Here is a 10136-nt window from a genome sequence, read left to right as displayed (position 1 = left end):
CAACTCAAAGCAACACATGCTGCCTTTTTTCCTACTCACAAGATGTCCATAAATTGCAGTTTTCTTGTTTTTTAATTTTAGTGACAAAATTTAATTCAATAGCTTCCTTTATTTTCTTTTAAATCTAGAATATGACTGAATATTTACAAAACCAAGTGGTTTTTGACTAGCTAAATTATTCAAGGGCACACCACAAGCACTAATTTAAAGCTAGCCGTTCACAGGCATTTCAGCCCTAAGTTCTCACTTGAACATTCATGGGGAATACAAGCTCATAAAGAAGGTTATGTAAACTATTATTTAAACACATATTTATAGATTGTATAAAATAAATCACTTCTTACTTTAGCAGGTAGCAGGATAGGAAAAAAGCTACATCTTCTGCCAGTCAACATTTAGCCAAAGTCAGTAAGTCTTAGTATTGGGAGAAGGAAAGGGAAGCACCAGGGATGGGAAGTGGGTGCCTTTTAATGTTGTTGACCTTCCCTACTGTAGTATCCTTTTAACAGTGATTGTCCTGTTCTCTATTTTCTGTCCTCTTCCTTTTGTATGTGATAAAGTACTCAAGGTACCAGTTTTCATTCAAAACCTATGGGGGTAAGAACCAAACAGTGAACTATTCAAATTCATGCACATGGCTCACACTCAACCACCGTGAGTACCTACAGATGTTTAGGACCCCACTCTAACTCATGGTGTTTTACATAAAGCACCATGAGTTAGAGCCTGTCCAACCCAACAGACGTTGGGTCAGGGTGGGGCTGGAGCCTGTCTGCACCAGCCCTGGCTAGTAGGCAGGGGTATTCCAGCAGCCTCTAAAAAGACTGTCAAACTGCCCCTCTCCCCCGCATCACCCCCTGCCCCACCTCAGCAAAGGGTGGCGGGAGCAGAGGAAGAAATGGGAGATGGAGGGAGCAGCCAGCACACAGTTGTGGGCTGCTTTGCATTGGCTAGAGGGGGAAGGCAGGGTGGGACAGAGCCTCCTTGCCTCACAGCCTCCCCCCACCAACTATCTCAACTGAGCTATTGGGGGGAGCCAGGCTGGGCCTGTGAGGCGAGGGGACTCTGTTCGAGGCTCCCTCCACCTCAGCTCTGATCATGGCAAAGCAGCTGCTGCCACTGTCAAGAAGCCTAGGCAGGGGATGAGGGAAAGGAGCCCCCATCACCTTGTGCCCCCTCCCCCCCCACAGCTACCTGAGCTCAGCTACTGGGGGGCAGCCAGGCTGGGCCCATAAAGTGAGGTGGGGCTCTCTTCTCCTATCCCCCACCCAGGCCTCTTGACAGTGGCAGCAGCATGGAGCTGCTGGCTGCATTGCTGTGGCCAGAACTGGGGGGGAGGGAGGGCACATGGGGCACAGACTCACAGACCTGACCCCCCAATACACCAGCCAGGTTATATGCAGGGTGAGCCATGAGGCAAGGGGGCTCTGTTTCACCCTGTCAGGCACCCTCCAACTCCAGTTTCAGCTCTAGCTCCAGCTATGGCAAAACAGCAGGCAGCTCCTTACTAGCTCCTCCCTCCCCACTCCCTCCCCCGCCAACAGCCTTGGGAGTGGGGCTGGGCTGGTGCTCACCAGTGCGAGCATCAGCCCAGTCCTGCAAAGCAGGAAAAATTAACCCTGGAGGGAACACGTGTTCCCTAAGTTGCTCTGCTTAGAGTGAGTTAATGTATTGCCTGATTTGACCAGGGTTAAATGTGTCATACAATCAGCCATTTTAAAAGCACTCTGAAGCTGTGCACATGTGTTACAACATGGCTGTAAAATTTTTTCCGGGGCCCAATTGCATGAAAAATGTAACTTGTGTAAGCACCCCATGAAAAGTACACAGCAATAGTTATTGGGTGCTGTCTTTCTTCACATTTACGTATGAGTATTTCCTGTTAGGGAAGTGTCACAATCCAGTGCTGATTCAAGGGCAAAAAGAAGATTTCAGAGAGTCAGTAAACTAGGAGATATCTCTGAAATAGACAATCTGTGGAAGCAGTGTATAGTCAAGAGGATTTTAAAGGTTCCCTCCCTTCTCCCTCATATTAACAACAGACATATTTGTGATTTCTTTCTGAAGGCCCCATTCTTATCAGTGTCATACATGTTTGGAATCTTTGTACGTCAGGTTGCCTAGGAATCTATGACAATACAATCTGTCTTTGGCAAATACAGTGGTAATGCTCATTATAGTCTTGCCCAATATGGTCATAGCTATGGTTCAGAACTGAATTATTTTTTTAAAAAGATCAAAATGGTGCTGTACCAGCGAGTCAGAGTTCACTCCTGCTACACTTACCTTGTGGATGAGCCGACTCCAGGAAGGAAGTGGCGAGATGAGAGTATATGTAAGCATAGCCCCTTTAAACTTGATGCAGGAGAATGATGTCAGGAGTGCGCAAAGCTTAATAGGGATTATGAGACTCCAGGGAAGGGAGGAAGACTCCAAACCACAGGAAGTAGAGGATGGACCCTGGGATAGGGATCAGGACTGGGGGACAGTACTTACCAGTGCTGGCATGGAGGCACTGGTAGGCAAACACCAGAGCAGCAAGCTTGACAGGCAATGCCGGGCCAGGATGGTTTACTGGAGCTTCTGAGGACACTGACAATGTGAGATTCTCTGGACCTGCGGAAGAAGAGCTAGAAAGAAATTGAACAAGGCGGTTTCAGGCAGAAACCAGGAGTAAGGAGCTAAGCTCTGAACATGGAGCAAGATGTGACCCAGGTGATGAGGATCCCAATTGGGGGAGGACTGTACCTTGCAAGCAGCAGTAGCCCTTGGGCACATAAGGAATTCAATTGCTGGCAGAGGTGGGATTGGCCCCATGTTGTGAGCAATAACAACTTAAGACGACAACTCTGAAGGAAGCAACCATACCAGGGGAATAACCAGGTGGCTAAGGGTGGCCAGTGATTTTTCAGCTTGCTACAGTCTGGATTGTAGCTAAGAGACCTCGGGACACTGGAGGCAGGGCCACCAGAAGCCATCCTGTAAAGGGGAATCCCAGAAAAAGGAAGGTTGGTAGAAGGATACTGACTCCTTACTATACATTACTATTTTGGTTTCCCATTATGACAAGTGATAACTCTTTACTTTAAGTTACTATTTCCATTGGCAACTCAATAAAAGTTGAGAATGAGACCAAAGGACTGGTAATCGTTCTTGACTGAGCACCCAAGTTCAGAGGGCAAACAAGACCACCAGAAGCCCTAACTAAAAGATCTGTTGACTGACCAGTGCTGTTAAGATCTGGGGGTGGAGATGGAGACAGTGTAGGGGATGGTGGAGCTGTGTAATTAGACCCTGACATCAGGGCCGCATACCTAAAGCAGCCTCCCACACTATATTTTTTCAGCAAGTAATACATCAGGAGGAGAAGGTGACACAGGATGTTCAAACAGGAGAACGCGTTACTCCTGTTACAGATGTCAGTATGACAAAGAAGGTGTGCAGCAATGGTTACTAGTATTCATACAGAAAGAAGAGACATAATCACGAAGCCTTGTCTAATTTCCATTTGGGTTCGCATGGAAAGCATATATAAATCTACACAGAAATACGCTATAGAATGGATGAGTATTTTGTGCTACTCAAGTAGTGGACAAATAGATATATGACATCATAGGTAGTTGCATAGCTTTTTCTGACAAGGGCAAGCACAGGGAGGAGGGATAGGAATGTCTCCTCAAAGATCTCAGGCACTTTGGACTCAACTTTTACCATTTTTTATTGGGATCTACATGGCTCATTGAGATTGCCATTCATTTTGATGGCCCTGTATTCCAGTGAATGAAGCCTCCTCTGCTTAAAACTTCTAATGAAGTACCAACCTGCCCATTTAGCCAAATGAAACTAGATACTGTAGTCTGCCTTAGTTTTACATGCCTTCAACCCTACATATGTTATCTTTATAGGCTGCATATGGCATATTTTTTATCAGTTCAATGCCCAAAAAGAAAACACACACGCCCCCTAAACACATGCTTTCTTTGAGAGCACAGAGTGTTTTTTCACTCTTACAAAAAGACAAATCTACCTACATTGTACTGCAGGCCTGTTCTATAGAAGTAGAATAAATAAACCCTGCACGAGCATAACTTCACACATGGGCCCTTAAAGTGCAATACAGCTGCAGAACAGAACAGAGACCCCCTATGCCTGAAGAAGGGTGCTTGTGTCTGAAAGCTTGCAAATAACTTTTTTTCAACTTCTAAGTTGATAAAAGATATCGCATCTACCCAAAGAAGCTTGCCTGCCTATGTCCTTAGATTAACATGGCTACAAGCAAAACCCTTGTTGTACATGTTTGGGATTTCATAAAGTCACGATTTGGTATGCTGTTTCCTAACTTCAAGGAATGCAAGACTTCATCTGGTGTGAGGCAGTTTTTAAAATACAGGCTGCCAGATTTTAAATCTTCTCTGAAAAACTGGCAACCATTTGGTTGTTTCTCATAACTTAAATCCAAAACCATTTTATTTTTGATGAACTGTACCTGTACACTCAGTGCCAGAGCCTGAAGAAAAATGTTTTTGGCATGTGTTATTACAATCACTCTTAAATTCGCTCTCTTTCAGTTGAGCTTGTACTCATTTCAAGCAAAAGTGATATCAATTACTAGAGCATTTTCAACTGAATGATTGTGTATTAGTCCAAATCAACTGTGACTTAAAGCAACTTTATATTCGGACCACACTCCATTGCCAGAAAAAGAGTGCATGCTCAGCCACTATAATGACATAATTAAACTTTAAATTCATTGATTCATTTCACAAGATCATCACTGGAATGAAAATGTCCATTTTGTACAATATTGTTTTAATGATCTCAATTACCCTATGACTTACAACTACAGTGAGGAAACTTAAATTACAAATCCTTTCTTTTAAACTAGCCATCACTTTATTTTAATTCCAAGCTGCAATTTAAAACAGGCCTCTTCAAAATGTTGCCAGTTTAATTTAATGGACTCTGTCCAAGTAGTCTTCCAGGATACACATAAACCTAGTCTGAGTACATTTAAAATTATATATTCACGCACACACATGTGTATATATACTTTTAAAGCTGGGAAATTAAATTTGCCCTAATTTCAAATAAAATCAAATATTATAGGTTAAAAGCTTTGACTCAGACATGAATGTGATTGGTTTCCCATTCTGCTCTACAGGAAGCATAGGTTGAGATGGAGCCAAGCAAGGGGTAGGAAGGCTAAACTGAAGTGATAAAAACAGAAGAGAAAGTTGATATAGTGAAAAATAAATACAGACTGTAAAATGAGAATGCAGACTTGGAGATCTAAGAAAGAAGAAACATCATGGGCATATACACTGTACCCAAATTCAATAATGCTTGAAAGTATTTTTAGTTTCTTCTCTGGACAGTTCTACACTTTAATGGGCACATCTACAGGTGCCAATTTAAGGTGAATTATCCATATTTAAGGCACATTAAGGCCATGGGTCTACACATGCACGCCCTTAATGTGCCTTTAAAAATAGTGATTGTAGGCTTTTCGCACCTAAATTTGATACCTGCAATGTGTAGACACCCTAAAGCACATTAATACTCCATATGTCAACTGATTTGGGGCTAACTTTAGTTCCAAGTCAGTCCACACACGGTGTTAACGCACCTTAGCTTGTACATGTGTAGATGCATGCCTAAATCACCTTAATGTGCATTAGGCAAATGCACATGAAGTTTAGGTGCATGTAAAAGCACCTGTAGACATGCCCAATGAGTCAGAGCAAATATTATTATTTCAAGATTGAGGATTCCCAGTGTAGCGTAACTCTCAGAATCCATACAGAATAAGCACAAGGAAGGGAAAAAAGGAAATAGAAACATCCAGTTTCCAGATAGGCAGTGGTCCTATCTCAGTTAAGCAAAAGGCTGTCAACTAGTTCCACTGGCCAGCTAAGCATAGACGCCTACATCTGAAATGGTTAAAAGATGTAATAGACTGGAACCATGCTCAGCTTAACTGTGGGTGCTTGCAGTTGATCTGTATTCAAACACTGAATCTCATTAGCTTCCTTGAAAATACTTCACTTGCTTCCCTAACAGACCTGAATGAATAGAAACCTGTCAGCTACAAACCAGATAAATAACTAAAAGAACATGCAGAATGAACTGAAAGACTCTGATTTGTGGATGAAATTTATATTGATATTCCATAGCTCAAAAACAGACATATAAAATAGCCTCTGTTACGAGAGACCACATCTCTCACTAAAGCACCAAGCCATCATGTAAAACCCATCAATAAACAGAAGAAGCTACTTATAAACTGAGTAAAATGAAATACGCTTTGTCACAAGCAGTGTCATGTAGTATGTGGCATTCTACAATGTTAGGTGAATCTTTGTAAGGAGAGTGATGGGACATTACATGACACAAATGAAGGCCAGCCAAGAGTTTCTGCAGTAGTTTCCAGATAAAAATGACATATAACTTCCTTTAAAAGTTCATTAACACCCCAATGCCAGGCAAAGCTTCATAATGGTGTGCCGTGAATTTTGACTCACAATTGACAGCACATGGTTCTAAAGTTCAGGCTAGCTTCATGATTCAATATATTTCCTATGTAACTTTTTACATATAAGTAATATTGGAGTCACAGACATGTTTGCAAGCTAGGGATAGATTCCAGAAGTAACCAGACAAGATGTAAGGTCTGTCCTTTCTCCCAGGCTTTTGAGAAGATGGTCAATTCAAGTTGGGTCTGAGGAAGAGAGTTCAGAGGTCGGAATGGGATGAATAAATAGTAGGATACCTGTAATATAAGACACGGGGGTCGGGGAGGGAGGTAGGGCAGAAGAAGAGTAATATCAGGATGTCAGCCTGGGTTTGAAGGGCCCGACTACTGGCTGCAGTTGCAGCAACTCTGTACATAGTTCTTATAGATAGGAAGGGTCCTCTTTGAATTGTAAAGCACTCAGCACACAGACATGAGACATGGTGGCAGCAGTCAGTCTACTGAGACTTACAGCAAGGAAGACAGCATGATTCATAGGACAACAATGCAACATCCAGAAAGACGGCGAACAGCCAGGAAGGTCTCAGACCATGGGAAATGCTGGATTTATTGTTTGTTTATCCAACTCCATCCAATCTTATTAAGGTTTGGGTTGTTTGGGGGGAGGGAAGGGGTATTTCAGTAACAAGAAATGAGAATTTTTTATGAAGAGGATCTCAATATTTGGTGAGTACATAAGAAGGCATTAACACAAGAAGTTTAGTCTTTACTTTCAAAAGAAATAAACTCATAATTCTCCTGGTTGTACAGAAAGGCTTGAAAAATGACCATTAAAGATGACAACTTTCAAAATCCATTGAAAGGAACCAGAAGCCATTTTTAGAAAAAAAAATGTCATGGTTTTTAAGCCTTTCTTATATATGGCCTAAGGGAATTAAATAGCTCCTTCTAGAACATGACTTTTAGGTAAAGCTAAGGATTTAGGTTAATAAAACAAGTTAGGCAAGGCTGGCTTGGAAAGGCAATTAGAAGTGAAGTAAAAAATATTAGCTAAGCAAAGTAGACAAGATAAACAAGTTGGGAAGATGGAACTGATCGGGAAGTTCTAACAAATAACGTGTTTTGTTATGGGGTGGTTGGGAAATACACACATTGTCACAGAGCTGTTTAAATGGTTGGCAAGAAGACACCTACTAGAAGGTTTATTCTGAAAGGCCAAATAGCATAAATAATGAGAAAAAATAGGGTGTTATTCTGAAATGGGCGTCCTGATTCTGTCAAGAGTCCCTCCACTGATCGCTTGATTAGCCATGCTTGGCTGAGGTAGTGCAATAAAAATATAGTCAGGTGTAAATTAACACATGGTTTGGTTTGGTTTTTAAATGAAGTTTGCAGGACTACACATGCCTTCCAAAGAATGCTGTAATAATACCTTTTGCAGATCATAACTAGTAGCATGCACAGCAACATACTGTGCTACAAGTTATTCAAACAGAAAATGGAGACAGTCACTCTCCCAAGCAACCTACTACACAAGTACAAGGCAAGACCTAGAAACAGGTAGAGGAGTACAATGGTACAGTAATGGTTGTTACAAGAAAATAAGGTCGCTTTTCTGCTTGTATAATTGGGAGAAATGTTAGACCAGCTTTTGAGCACAAAGTGCCCTTCCTCAGGTCTGAGATCTTTGCGTACTTTGTGCCTGGAAGATTTCACAGAAATGGAAGGAAGCAAGGGAGGAAGGCAGGCAGGTCTTGCTTCTCAAAGGTGTTGGAGGCACTCAAAATTGTCAAGGAGCTGTTCAGCCCTGAATTTAAAAGTAATATAGTTTTCTTTGAAAATGTAAAGCAAGATGTATTTAAATATATTACAGGCCTGACCCATCTTCCACTGAAATTACTGAAAGCTTTTCTACTTACCTTACTAGCAGTTAAACCAAAAACCATAATTTATACTTCGCAGGCAATATCTTCCCATCAACAGAACCTCCCAATTAGATGGCTTTAGTCATGGATTCATACTGCTTAAAACTGACACAGCATTTGTATGATTGTCCTGTTCTTTTTCCAGTTTCTGTTGTGCTCATATTTCTTGTATTGGGCTTAGGAACATTTTCATTTTATGTAAGAAAGCAGATTACATTAATTGAAAGGAAAGACATTAAACAACTTCAAAGATGTTTTTATCCTCTGTACAATCTTTTAATCACCAAAATTCCTTGCTTAGATGTATAAGCAAGAATAGCTGCTTTTAATTCAACCATTGTTTATTCAAATAATATTAAATCATTTATCAGCAAGTTTCTGCGCTTTCCCTCAAGGCTACAGCTAGCATTAAATTGGACTTTATGCATTGTGTTTTTCTTCTGCCATCTGACTTTAACAAATTCTTTGCCTCCATTTTTCTGAGCAGGGACCGGGACATCCCTCGCCACCAGAATCCTGGATGGACCCAGGAGAGGCGCAGCCAGGCCCAAGGTCAGTGAAGACCTAGTCAGGGAACTTCTGATGGGACTAGACATGTTCAAATCAGCAGGTCCTGATGATCTCCACCCCAGAGTGCTGAGGGAATTAGCAGAGGTCATTGTGGGACCCCTGGCACAGCTTTACAAGCACTCATGGTGCTCTGGTGAGGTGCCAGAGGACTGGAAAAGGGCCAACATGCTTCCCATTTTCAATAAAAGGGAGGAAGGAGGACCCAGGAAACTATAGGCTCATTAGTCTTACCTTGGTCCTGGGGAAGCTCTTTGAGAAAATTATCCAGGAGCACATCTGCAAGGGACCAGCAGGGGAGATTACGCTTAGGGGCAATCAACGTGGGTTCATTAGAGGCAGGTCCTGTCAGACCAACCTGGTGGCCTTCTACAACCTTAGACGCAGGTGTCACGGTGGACATAGTGTTTCTGGACTTTAGGAAGGTCTTCAACACTGTCTTTCATCCCATTCTCATTAAAAAATTAGGTGACTGTGGTGTTGATGCCTACATAGTCAGATGGGTCACAAATTGGCTGGAGGGCTGCACCCAGAGAGTGGTGGAGGACGGGTCATTTTTGACCTGGAGGGATGTGGGCAGTGGGGTTCCCCAGGGCTCAATCCTTGGGCCCAACCTGTTCAACATCTTCATCAGTGACTTGTGGACGAGGGGGTAAAAAGCACCTTGTTCAAATTCGTGGATGACACTAAGATGTGGGGAGAAGTAGGCACACTAGAAGAGAGGGACAGGCTACAACTAGATCTGGACAGGTTACAGGGGTGGGCAGATGAGAATAGGATGGGTTTCAATACTGACAAATGCAAGGTACTGCACCTGGGGAGGAAGAACCAGCAGCATACCTATATGCTGGGGGAACTCGCTTCTCATCAGCACAAAGGCAGAAAAGGATCTTGGAGTTATCATTGATGCCAAGATGAAAATGGGCCGCCAATGTGAGGACACGGTCAGGAAGGCTAACCACACCTTGTCATGAATCCACAGATGCATCACAAGCAGGTCCAAGGAGGTGATCCTCCCCCTCTATGCAACAGTGGTCAGGCTGCAGTTGGAGTACTGTGTCCAGTTCTGGGCACCACACTTCAGGAGGGATGTGGACAGCATGGAGAGGGTCCAGAGGAGGCCACTCGCATGATCAGGGGGCAGCAGGGCAGGCCCTATGAAGAGAGGCTAC

General features: G+C 42.8%; 1 long non-coding RNA gene across 1 annotated transcript in view; it reads right to left on the bottom strand.

The window, feature by feature from the left end:
• Window positions 1-462: 462 nt before the first annotated feature.
• Window positions 463-10136, bottom strand: part of LOC149855909 (uncharacterized) — a 69049-nt gene continuing 59375 nt past the window's right edge. The window contains exons 2-3 of the long non-coding RNA XR_016438486.1: window positions 2497-2630; window positions 463-589 (exon numbers count right to left, since the gene is read on the bottom strand). This is a non-coding gene — a long non-coding RNA (uncharacterized LOC149855909). The remainder of the gene's footprint in view (window positions 590-2496; window positions 2631-10136) is intronic.

The sequence above is a fragment of the Crocodylus siamensis genome, chromosome 11 (assembly GCF_052110815.1).
Source record: "Crocodylus siamensis isolate JL-2025a chromosome 11, ASM5211081v1, whole genome shotgun sequence".
NCBI lineage: Eukaryota > Metazoa > Chordata > Crocodylia > Crocodylidae > Crocodylus > Crocodylus siamensis.
This window is presented reverse-complemented; position numbering and strand designations above follow the sequence as displayed.